Below are 13,641 nucleotides of genomic sequence, written 5' to 3' on the forward strand. Positions count from 1 at the left end.
CGGATGAATTTCTATCGAAAATTCGAAAAAATTTCCATCGTAAATATGAATAATTCTATCGTAAATTCATGAGTTTCCATTCAAGTTCAAAAGAATTTCTCACGGAAGGACGGATAAATTTTAATCGGAAATTCAAATAATTACTATCAGTAATTCGAATAATTTTCTACCGGACTTCGAATGAATTTCTATCAGAAATTCGGATAAATTTTGTCCGAAAACTCAAATTACTTCCACCGGAATTCATATGAATTCCAATCGAACATTCGAATGAATTTCCATAACAAAATCGAATAAATTTCAAACAGAAAATCGAAGGAATTTCTATCGGAAAAACAAATAGATTTCTATCCCAAATTCGAAAAAATTTCTATCAAAAATTCAAATGAATTTCCCATGGTACTGTGGAAAAAATCTATTTTCTATCGAAATCTCGAACGAGTCGGACCCGGAATTTCGAATGAATATCCATCGAGAATTTGAATGCATGTCCATCCAAAATTAGAATGCATTTCTTGCGGAAGTTTGGATGAATTTCCATCGGAACGTCGAATTAAATTTCATCGGAAACTGGAAAGTATATTCATTGGAAGTTCGAATAAAATGAATTATTGGTGGAAATTTGAATGAATTTTCAGAAACAAAATTCAATGAATAATTTCCCGTGCATATTTAAATGACCTTTCCGAGGAACATGGAATGAATTTCGCGTGGAAAGTCGAATATTTTTTTTCAAGAAAATTCAAAAAAAATCCGCTTGGAAATTCGTTTAATATTCTCATGAAAATTCAAATATTTCCCATTGGAAATTCGAAGAAATTTTCCGTGAAAACTGGAAGGAATTCCAATTCCATTCTAATGAATTCCTGTGAAAATTCGAATAAATTTCCTGTAAAAAATCGAATGAATTTCCCATGAACGTTTGAACAAATTTCCCATTTGAACGTCTAAATTCAATTGAATTTCCCGGGGAAATTCCAACATACTTCCATCCGAATAAATTTCTAGTCAGTTACATTTTGACCAGGATCTCCAGTTAACCTTGCGAGCAAAGGCGTCGGATTGCCAATCCGGAAAAAGCAAGTTCGATTCTTGGCCTGGCCTAGGATGATTTCGGGTAGGAAATATTATACGCTCCCTGTGCATAGTGTATCTATTGTACTTGCCACAAAAGCTACATACTTCTGCAATGCCGGCCTAGACAAGCTTTCAATCAATAACTGAGGAAATGCTAATAGAATTCCGAATTTGAAAAAAACAGGACGAACGAACAGCTGAAATGTAGAGCCACTGAAGATAAAGAAATTTTTAATAATTCCAAAATTTCATCGAACACTTAAAATACGTTTAACAATTCAGAATTTGGCTTCCTACAATTTTCTACGAACACAATACTTTGCATGTTATGTATAAATTTACTTTAAAAAAATCGATTAGTTATCGAAAGAATAAGAAACTATACATCCAACCAGCGGATGGCAGATTTTAATACAGTTCAGCAAAAAAAACTTTTATCAAGTGAATTGATTTTAGAATTATCTACAATCTCACAATTTTCTATTATTTTAATACAGTAGCTGAATAAGAAGTAATACTCTACGGTTCTCCTATGTGGGACAGATGCGCTACAATGTACAAGAAACAACTACAAATAATCCAAAACAATTTCGCAAGATTAATATACAATTTGTCCAGACTCACAAGAATCAGTACCATTCACCAAATAGCAGAAACCAAAACTATTGTAGACCAATTAACAGACAGATAAAACAAATGTATACAAAAATGCCAAATGGAATCATTCGTGGTCTATTTCCCTAGTTTTAGAATAAATATTATTATTATTAGGTTTAGCTTAAGTTTAAACACAATCAGCAATGCAGAGCTTTGAAAATGGAAAACAAAACCAGTAAAAATGTAAAAAACAACAACAAAAACTGCCAAAGCACCAAAGATGCACACGAAAGTGAATCAATTGAAATGTAAAAAGAACAGAAATTGTTTAACAAAATGTACCCAAATAAAATTGAACTAAAAAAAAAATTGTGTTGCCCAGATTTTATACATTAATTGTAAAGTTTTTTTTTGTTTACACATAAACCATACTGTAGAAATACCAGAAAAAAAAGTTTCACCATATCCATAAAATATCGGTAGGTAAGAAATCAACTTCAAACAAATCTTACAGTATCTTATAGTATATTTTTAAATGTAGTTGTCTCCTGCATGTCGTTTATTTCACATAACTTGTGAGCTACGCCAGTTTATACAAATATAGACTCAAAGTTCTCAAGAGAATTTTTGCATATAACCCATTATTGCATTCAGCGATACATAATTTAAATGGCAACGATAACAGATAAGAACCTATAGTATACATTTGCCATTTCCATTCAAAGTTTGATGATATTTCAAAACACATCAACCGCATCCTGCTTGACAACACCACCAGATTCAAGCCCAACACCACAGCCAGTAGAATCTCCTCACACTTAGCTCGCCGTTTGCACTAAAACCGCAACAGTCGTCACTCCGCAATTATTGCTCGTCCAAGCGCGCTCTTGGCACCAGATGAAAGCGAAAATTTCGCATACTCCACCAACTTAAATGGCACCAACAACGATAACACCCCACATCATCAGAGCGATATGAAGAAAAACAACTGCACTATTTTTTCCCAGCTTCTGTTTAGCGATGATCTTCTCGTTCACGGTATACTGCTGCTCCACCGAACGCGCACTTGCACTATTTCATTGATAGTGAAAATAGTCAACGCGAAATTTTCAATTTTCCATTTTCCATCTTCTCACTTCTCTTCATCAGCTCTCTTGTGTTTCGTTTTTTAGCAAAAGGTACACTTTGCGAAGAAATAAAAAAAAAACTAACTCTGACTCACGCGATATGCCAGGTTTCTAGGGCTCTCGCGCCGTTCACTATGCAGTAATCCTTATTCTCTTGCTGGTATGTCACGATCATCAATCAAGTCAGAGTTATTCGCGATCGGTTCCCCTCCCCGACACACCAATCAGTGCCCAAGCAAGGACCAAAAGACTAGCGATTGCAGTTTGGCGCCGAAATGCACCAACCGACCGACCGACCGAAGTGCATCCGTTTGGCGAACCGGCTGGAATTGGACTGACTTTTGTGAGACGGTTCCTCTGGTGCGGTTGCTGCTGCCGATGACGGACAGAAGTTGACTTTGAACAAGGTAGACCAGAATTGCAAATTTGCTTCGTCCGACGACGTCGCAGAGTCGCACCACGAAAACAATAAAAACAATACAGAAGCAGCTCCAGAGCGCGAGAGTATTCCGTCCGTCGTCGTCGTCGTCGACGCCGCGTTGGAGATATAGTGACTAGGCAGCGGTGAGAGCGAGCTGATCATCGTGGTTGTTGTTGTTGCACCCAAACTTGCCGGCCCATTCGCGATGTTATGGTAGGGAAGAAGCTCCCCGCTGCAAGGGGAGCAACCGTTGCTTTTTCGCTGTGAGGGCGGGAAGAGGGTCCGGGCTCACATACGGGCGCACAACTACCAGCAATATATACGATTATGTACGTAAATATATGCAACTGTGTAATACACATGCAGTTTGAGTAGCATTGCTCGCATGCTGGACGTGATAGTCGTTACTACTATTTCTGAAGCAGCTTTTGTTGACGGTGCACTATCGTTGTTATTAGCATTCGGACAGTGGAAGTCGAAACGACGATACAATATCACCACGGACTTTATAGGAAAGGATGGCTTAAAACGCACTTCTTTAGCTGTTTTAATGTTTTCTTCGATTTTTAATCGAATAATGTATCAATATAAGTTTTCAACATATGTCTAGTTTCAGGAGTATTCGAGTATTATTTATTCAGCATATCAGCATACGACGCACGCATGCATTTTAGATCATACTTCCCAAGCAGTCTGATTTGGCTGCAAGTTGCGAACCCATCAGAGATGCAGTTGGCATTATTGTGTGAGAGAACATCTCATATGTTAGGATAGAGTGTTATAGAATGTAGCAGTTAGACTTTTTGATCATTTTTTTCTGCTTATGAATTCTTAATTACGGTTTGTGTTATAAATTGTTTAAGTTATATTTACATTGTAAGAAGTAAGGCCTCTTTTTTCATTTTAAAAATTTTGGAATTCAAATCAATTGGTCTACAAGCAGGGTTTGCAGAAATCGCTCTCAATAGATAACAAACAACGGAAGGCAAAAACTGTTCTGGGTAGATCATCAGAACCAGTACTCCCCGCGTTTGGAGCTTTTCAAAAGAAATCATGACAGCTTGCGAAAAGTCTTTCGCGCTGTGCTATACAAATGATAAGTGAGAAACTTTTTCATTATCTTTAGGATTTAAAACCTGTCTACATAAAAGGTCAACTACGCCTAGTATCAAATAAATTTGGACTGCACATAATTCGCAAGGGCTCTAGGGCCTTGTATGGAAATGCTGAGTTGATTTCAATTGAATACCAGACGTAGTTGACTTGTAGATCAATTGATCTGAATTCCAGAACAATTTGGAGAACCTAGAACATCTGCATCAAACTAATTTGGACTGCACATAATACGCAAGGGCTCTAGGGACTTGTATGGACATGCTTTGTTGATTTCAATTGAATACCAGACGTAGTTGACCTTGTAGGCCAATTGAACTAAATTCCACCCAAAAAACATAATACGTAACAGCTCTAGGGACTTGTATGGACACGCTGGGTTGATTTCTATTGGATACCAGGCATAATTGATCTTGTAGACCAATTGATCTGAATTCCAGAACAATTTGGAGAGCCTAGGACATCTGCATCAAACTAAATTGGACTGTACATATTACACAAGGCCTCTAGCGTCTTGTATGAACAAGCCGTGTTAATTTCCATTGGATACCAGGCGTAGTTGAGCTTGTAGATCGATTGCTCTAACTTCTAGGACAATTAGGATAACCTAGAACATCTGCATCAGACTAATTTGGACTACACATAATAAGCAAGGGCTCTAGAGGCTGATGTGGATATGTTGGGTTGATTTCGATTGGATATCAGGCATAGTTGACCTTGTAGATCGATTGATCTGAATGCCAAGACAATTTTAAGAACCTAGAAAATCTGCATCAAAATTATTTGAACTGCATATAATTCGCAAGGGCTCTAGGGATTTGTATGGATTGATGCTAGGTTGATTTCGATTGGATATCAGGCATAGTTGACCTTGTGGACCGATTGTACTCCAGAACTATTTGGAGAACCTAGAACATCTGTATCAAACCTATATAATACGCAAGAGCTTCAGGCGCTTACATGGACATGCTGGGTTGATTTCCATTATGAAGTTTAGTAAAAACAAAATTTTCTACATTCTAAATGACAGCAGCCGTACTACAGCCGATCTCGCAAAAAAAAATTAGGATCCCTAGAAACATAACAAACTAGCAAACTACAGGAAACTAGATAAGGCGACCGTGAACGAATTGTGAAAATCGCTTAGAAGACGCCCGGGAACCTGCTGTTTGAAATAATGATTCCAATGATTTCTTTGTCCCAATATTCGACATGTTAACCAAGAACATGTAGGGTAAAAGTCCGATTTTGTACCCATACTGGAAGTGCTTTCAAAATTTTGCCTATTTCTATCAATTGACATAGATGGAAGTCTCATTTATGAAATAGAAATTTGAAATTGACATCAAATCTTAATAAATCGTTGAGAATTGCAACTTTCAGAAATGAAAATTAAAATATTCTTCGTTTTGTACAGTGCAACATATTTTGGAGCCCCAAATGTACACATTTTAGACATCCCTTCTCTAGTCTGTTCGAAGTCGAATTTTCAATATGCTCTGGCCAATTGAGCCGAAGCAAAGTCTGATCTTTTGATTGACATGCATCAATGAGAAGATTGCTGCGTTTCAAATTCACAATTTACACATTAACTTATTGTGTCCGTTCTGAGATGTTCAGTAATGAATGCTTTGAATCGTAACGCATTGTAACGCTCGTCTTCTTAACCGAACTGATTTTATGAAAATTTCACTGATTTTATAAAAAAATCATTAAAATTTAGAATTTATAATGCAGGAACCATCTTATTTATGTACGCCAAACGAAAGATAAGGCTTTGCTTTCGCTCAATTGACCAGAGCGAATTGATAATTCGATTTTTATGAGACCTAGGTGTCCAAAATGTGTACATTTGAGGGTCCAGAATATGTTGCACTGCCCAAAACGAAAAATATTTTCATATCAGAAAATTGTAAATTTTACCGGTTTATCAATAACTGAAGCCCATCGTACCTGTATTTCAATAGATATAAGCATATCTTGCGAAGCACTTCCTCTAGATTGTGAAGTATCATGGAGTAGGCCAATGGGCGTAGGTAAATATATTTCTATATTTTAATTTTCTCGAAATTTTCTGAGCAATTGAAAATTACAAAACACCTTCATGCATATGACAGTCTCAATCTCACTCCAGCCAAACCGCTACTTCTGTTGCATACATACTGGTCTTCCGTGCTGACCGTTACACTCATGCCATTCCGTGGTTAATGGATTTGTCTCATCCTTACCCGAGTAAGTTGTTGTAGTTATTTTAGTTATTTAATATCAGAAACATGACAAAATTGCACAATGCCACAACTGTCCACCCACTACCACCAAGTGAACATGTGACAAGGGCCGTGAATTTCAATGTGGAGCAGAGTGTTGTTATTCGTTTCGTCCAAGGACGAAGCTGATACATGGTGGATCTTCTTTCAAGTGAATTTCATCACCCCACTGGGAACATTGCCGCATTAAGGTGAGTTACGGCGGCGTCCAAAAATGGCAGCCACAATGGCCGTGCTATCTCTCACCTCGCGTTTTTGCTCGCACAAATGTGAATATTTAGGCGGTTAGCACATCTGGAAACCATTTTTTCATGTATGCTGCAAGTGAGCAAAAGTGAAAAACTACTTTTTGCTTTTGTCTGTCGTTTACTTTTCAAGTTATGTGCCCTCAAAAGTGCTATGTAGATTTGAAATTGGGCTCCAACGCGATTCACCTTAAGGATTTATTGGGCACTATAACCGCTATCCACTGCGATGATTCTAAGTGAAGTTAACATACATGCATTTGTAAATCATGTGGTTACCATGCCATACAAATAAGATCTTCCCCGTTAATAACGTAATGCTTAGATGGGGGAGGGAGGGGTTTGACGAAAACAAAATTCAAAGGCTCCAATACAACAAGTGTGACATAGAGGGAGAAGGGATTATGTTACGTAATTAATGGATCTTCGTTCACATGTATTACTGTGCTACAAGAGACCCCATGTTGTATTGTGAGGAAGATACTTGTGGAAAAGGATCTGTGGTTGGACTACTAGTAGAGAATGTAGCACTTTCTAGTTCTTTGAAATTACTCTTGACTGGAAGAAAATTGCAATCATTTTTTGACTGTTTGGCGCTATAACTTACTGCTTCATTGTCATCTTGAGAAGTGTGTGACAGATATACTGACCTGAAATGGAAAAACAGAGATAAGAGAAAAATGGTTAATGTTATTATGAAAACTGTTTTGATATAGGGGAAATTATCAAATTTTGAACAGTGGAGGAAATCTGTGAATCTTGCTCACAGAAGTAGACAATACAAACACTCAAAATTTACAAAAATCATGACAGTAGGGTAACCGTACCCTTAGTGAAGGTAGCACCAATAGTGGAGGTAGTGGGGTTTTAATGAGATTTATCATAATTATACACTTGACGATGGTTTCAGTGTATGTGGCGTGCTTTAAATTTCCTTAAATGCAACTTATCCAAAGATTTAGCTTAAAACTACTGAAAACAATGATTTTTCTTAATAAAATTGACTCCATTGCACCTATATAGTGGTGCGACTGTACCAATAGTGGCGAGTCTCATATAAAATCAATGGATAGCACGACTATGGGAACCAAATTTAATTTTTACCACCACTAAAGGAACAGTGTACCTATTAGTGGTGCAGGCAATATTTGGTAGTTGTTGATGTTAAATAACACTAATTTCATTTTTGTTAGCAAATATATTAGTTTATCATAGGTTAGGCTGTTAACGTTGTAAATTTCCCATAATTATCGATTAAAAAAAAATGTGGATCTACTAATGCCTCCACTGTTGGCACCATTACCCCAATACAAATTTATCATTTTACTTGGACTTACGCGATCAGCTGAGTTACGCTATCAGTGACGCTTTTGAAGAGATCGAAATAAGATCCTGTCCAATGAACTTCTTTAACTAAGATAAAACTAAACAGAAATCTTGTAACTTTCCGTAAATTATGCACAGAGAATCAATATACGAGCAACGCCTAACAATATACCTTTTGTCGTCAACAGAGTTTGTTACTGACAAACGCACCTCGCAACAAGCCTTTGTCAGAACCCAACCACAATATGACAAGAATCATTTGGCCTGCATGCTCTGATATTTCCAAGAATACGATGCTAATTTTGTAATCATAGTTAGATTATCGAATATTTCCATAAAAGCAGAAACTATGATAGCTTAAAACCGGGATTTGCTGTAGAGATAATGGAAAATAACGGGATGAAAAGTTAGCAACAAAACTGTCTTCTTTTTGTTGCTGACAAAAAAATTCGGATCTTTGACAATATTATCTCCGACAAAAATAAAGCTTTGACTTTGTCGCTTGTCGCTTGTTCTGCATGCGCATTTAAGAAAAATTGACGGAAAAGTTGCATTTTTCCAGGCTTTTCAAATGATATTGGAGCTGATTCTTCAAGGCCAGCATATTTTGCAGGCCCTTTGAAGCTTAGACGCCTTGAAAGGTACTGAACCTGATGGAATCCCTCATCTATTTATGAAAACACTAACAATGGAGCCTTCCGCTAGTAGTATTGTCTGTACGATTAGTTCGAAGACAAGTAAGAAAAAAACTAAATTTGTTAGGCTATATCACTATAATCTGGAGAATTCCCAAATATATGGACTAAATCATTTTGATACCCATTTTCAAATCTGTCAAAAATCAGACATACTTACGTAATTATCGTGGAACAGCCATTATCCCTTGTATTTCAAAACTTTTTGAGGCCCTTGTTAACGAAAAATTATTCCAACAAGTAAAACACCAAATTACAGACGTCTAGGATGGCTTCTTCAAAAGGCGTTCAAGTTTAAACAATTTACTTGAATTGGTGGATTATACGCTTAATGCAATGGACGAGGAAACCACGTTGAAGCTTTTTACAGGACTTTAGTAAAGCATTTGATGGCATTGATATGCCCATGCTTCTATCTAAATTAAAAAAAAAAACTGGAATTGAGCCTGGCTGGACTTCTTCAATGGCTTGAATCCGCCAATTGATCGCCAATTAATTATAAAATTTAACAACAACAGGTCAAACCCATTAAGTGGTGTGCGCCGGTCCGATATTCGTCGGCGGCGTTTTCGGCGTCACGCCGAAAGTCATTTTAACCGGCGGCGTGAATAGGCGTGGCGATTTTTCTCATTACATTTTTCTAAGATTTTTTTTTGCATTTTTTCGGGATATTTTCAAGGCATTAAAAGAAGATTTTTTTTTTGTTTTCGCATGAAAATTCTAAAAATCTAACTTCTTTAGAAAAATCTGTGGAGAAAAACCAAAATTTGGAAAACATTTTCGGATTGTTTGAAGTTTCGAGAAATCTTTGGAATTAGCAAGAGAAGCTCTTTTGAATTCCCAAATAAAATTGTTTGGAATTACAGCAGAAAATTTGTCGCAACTTACATGAGAAACTTCATAATTTTCACAAAAAAAAATGTTCTTAACTTCTACAGGAAAAACTTCAGAAATTCATGAAAATTTCTTGTTGAGTGAAAGTCTTGTTAAGTTAAGTCACAGAAACTTGTTTACGACAAGTGTGTTACTGGGGATTTAAGCCAAAAGCCATCTAACCAAATCCCATTAAGCCGAATTGAACGTTTATCTGAAACTGTTATCAGGTCAAAAATGGTTTGACCAAAAATGTATTTTTACCGAAAACGACATACAGCCGAAATGGACATTCAGCCGAACTGGTTATTTGGTCGAAAAAAAAAGTTTAACCAAATAGATCATTTGACCGAAAATGGTTTTTGGTAGGAATGGTAATTTGGCCCAAAAAAAGTCCTTCTGCAAAACAACCCTTCTGGCCGACCGACATTTTCTGTCAAATGACCTATTCGGATAAACGTCTTCTTTGGCAAAATGATCAATTCAGCCGAACGACACTTTTCAAAGAAGGTTGCAGAAAGGACATTTAAGGGCCAAATGGCTCTTTCTGCCAAATGCCTTTTTTACCAAACGGCATTTTTGGTCAAATGATGTATATTCGGTCAAACGACTTTTCCACCCGAACGGCATTTGACCTGTTAGGGTAAACAACTTTTTACAAATTGCGTTTCCGATTTAGATTTTTTCAAATTTGGTTATTTTGTCCGTAACGATTCATAAACTTCCCCTCCCTCTGTATCACAATAGACAACGGTTGCTCAACCCTCTCAAGCGTTACGTAGTTTGTGCATAAAGCCTTATACACTCTCTCATAAATTATACGTTAAATCACTCACTTCATTGGTACTACACCCTGTCCTACATTGATAGGTACACCCCATTTTTTAGGATAACTTTTTTGTGAAGATCAGCACCAAATGTTTTGTGCGTACACAGGGGTTGAATTAACAATGTTTAGCAACGTTTTTATATGTAAAAAAAACATGTGAAAAAATGTGTCCCACATTAATAGGTACACTTGAACAAAAATAAGTTTTTATTCTAAATCTTAAATTCATTGGAGTACATCGAGCTTTTATCGACACAACATAGTTAATTATTCAACAAAGCGTTACTCAGTTTCGTTTTGTACACTTTTTTCATTCGTTTTACCATCGATTATTAAGATTATCGAGACTTCACGCACTGATGGTTTGATCACAAATTTAAACTCCACAACAGTTACATACTCTTTTGCGGTGTCATATATATCGTAAATTATCAATCCGCAAACATTATAAATATAGTTTAAGTCTGGAGAAAGAGCAGCCCCAGACAGAACATTAATTTATACCTTCGATAATCACATTTTTATGGATCAACTCGTATATATCGTCGAAATGTTAAGTTTGCTGTACCAAAATATTGACTGAGCGGTTTGAGATATATTGTAGTACCGAGTGCGTGCCTTATTCTGCGCGGCTCCTAATTCTGCGCACTTCGACACTTTTTTTTCAATTTTCTTTACTGTTATTATTATATTTACTTACATGTCATCAAAAAGTTGGGAATTCATTGTTGTCATGGGCAGATAATAATGCAATAAATTAGTGTTGATAGCGGGAATATGAAGAAAAACAAAATCAGTAAAAACGAAAAATGCAAAGTGCAAAGTGCAAAAGCAGATTATTTGTTGCTTCAATATGAAGAAAATCGGCTTTCAGAGTGTAATCTCTATCTATGCGGCCAACAAAAAAAACACACGTGGATGGCCGACAGGGTACCCGTGTTCCACTAAATTGATATTCTCATAACTTCAACAATTTTCAACCGATTTGGATAATTTTGACAGTTTAGGAAACAGAAACTCATATATTTTTTTGCCCATTGTCAAGATTTACAGCCTATGCCCATGGTTATTCAAGAAATCTTCGAAGAAAGGCTTAAGAGTCTACACGCGTAACCAAAAGCCATTCAACCAGTTTCAAATATGCTACAAGCTCTTTGCGCTTCTTAGAATTGAAGGTGTTCACAGTATATCCTTCGGGTAATGCAAAATCCCTGAAATGAGGTCTTAGTCATCCGAGAAATCTCTGGAGTAAAGCCTAAAGATCTACTCGCGTAACCAAAGGCCTATTATGCAAATTCAAATACGGTACATGCTCTTTGTGGTACTTAGCATAGAATGCGTTCACAGTATATGTTCCGAGTCATCCAAGAAATCTCTGGAGTAAGGCCTCAAGGTCTACACTCGTAACCATGGGTCTATGGACTTGTCTCAAAAGTGGTACATGCTCTTTGCGCATCTTGAAATCAAATGTGATCACTACATATGTTCTGCGCTATCGAAGAAATCTCTCGGATAAGTCCTCTGGCGCCTTCATTGCATATGTTCATGGTCATCCAAGAAAACCCTGGAAAAGGCCTCCAGGTCTACACGCAAAACCAGAGATCTTTTAGATTGTTTCAAAAGTGGTTTATGCCCTTTGTGGTACATAGAAAAGAGTTCTTTCATTGCATATGTTTATGGTCATCCAAGAAAATCCTAGAAAAGGCCTTAAGATCTACACTCGTAACCAGAGATCTTTTAGATTGTTTCAAAACTGGTACATGCCCTTTGTGGTACATAGAATAGAACGCCTTTATTGCATAAGTTCATGGTAATCCAAGAAAACCCTGGAAAAGTCCTTAAGATTTACACGAGTAACCAAAGATCTTTCAGATTTTTTTAAAAGTGTTGCATGCCCTTTGTACATAGAATAGATTGCATACCAAACCAGTACGCTAGACAGGTGCTTCCCTATTACAGGGTGGCCACTGAAATACGATTTTCGAATTCCCGGTTTTTTCCCGCTTTTCCCGATGAATTTTGCCAATTTTTCCCGGTTTTTATTCAACTTGAAAAAAATAGGGTAAGAATTTTTGATCTTTAACCACCTCTAACTAGGTGTTTTATTTTCAAAGCAACTAATAATTTGTACCGCACCTTTGAAATAGTTGCTTGAATTACCAACAACGTGTTATGCAAAATGCTTTAATCAACAGTCACACTGAAATCGTGCCCTTCGTGGCCATGTAGGTAGTGTCAACCGGCATTTAATCAACATGGTCATGATAATACCAAAATAACATCAAATTACAATTATTTGATTCTTTTCTTAGCGGCAAAACTTTGGTAAATATTTTTCTTGGATGCAAAACCTTCGACAAAGCCAAAATAGGGACAATGTATAGCCAACATATTTTCATGATCAGCTCTTGGTTTTATCTTATTCAGACTATTAACAGAAAGAATAATTTCTTAAGTAACTGATGAAGCTTTTCAAATTATCGCAAAAATATGTGAGAAAAGACTAAATTCTCTCTAATAAAGTAAATTTAATTAAATAGATGTTTTTAACTTAGAGAACTTAGCAATGAAGTAAGGATAGCAGTGTTTAACCGCATCATATTTATTGGTTTACTGAAAATCCACAAAATTATAAAATAACTATAATATGATATTTGTTTCCGATCAAGATCATTATTTGGTTCGGCCAAATCGCACCAAGCGCCAATGAAATATTCCCCATATTCCTCCACACATTCTCGTGTAGCAGAAGTGATCACAAATCGTATCGGATATCCTTCTAACTGAGTATATCCAACAACAAATGTACGAATTAATTGTCCTGAACTATTTTTGGTTTTTATTCTACGAACAAAATATCAATCTTAAGTCAGTCAAAAATGCACTTCGTGCGGTTTCGCTGAATCCCAACCATTTTGTTTTCTAAAATAGATTCATGCATATTTTGGGCACTCAAAACATTCGAATTGTAATTTAATCAATTTTAGATGTAAGATTTTTAGAATTTTGTTTTCTTCTTCCAGTTTTCTACCCATCTAAATAAAGAATTTCGAATTTAACTTGACGAAAAT

At 36.4% G+C, this 13,641-nt stretch overlaps 1 protein-coding gene across 4 annotated transcripts in view; it reads right to left on the minus strand.

The window, feature by feature from the left end:
* LOC134221109 (transcription factor HNF-4 homolog) overlaps positions 1 to 13,641 on the minus strand; it is a 371,046-nt gene that overhangs the window by 311,688 nt on the left and 45,717 nt on the right. For 2 of the 4 annotated variants that reach the window (XM_062700299.1, XM_062700298.1), the window contains exon 1: positions 2,491 to 3,126. The exons of the other annotated variants lie outside the window; for them this stretch is intronic. The gene's annotated coding sequence lies outside the window, so the exon portion shown is untranslated. Of the gene's footprint in view, positions 1 to 2,490; positions 3,127 to 13,641 lie in introns of those variants that run through there. 4 annotated transcript variants of the gene reach the window in all.

This window comes from Armigeres subalbatus, chromosome 3, assembly GCF_024139115.2.
Source record: "Armigeres subalbatus isolate Guangzhou_Male chromosome 3, GZ_Asu_2, whole genome shotgun sequence".
NCBI classification, from domain to species: domain Eukaryota; kingdom Metazoa; phylum Arthropoda; class Insecta; order Diptera; family Culicidae; genus Armigeres; species Armigeres subalbatus.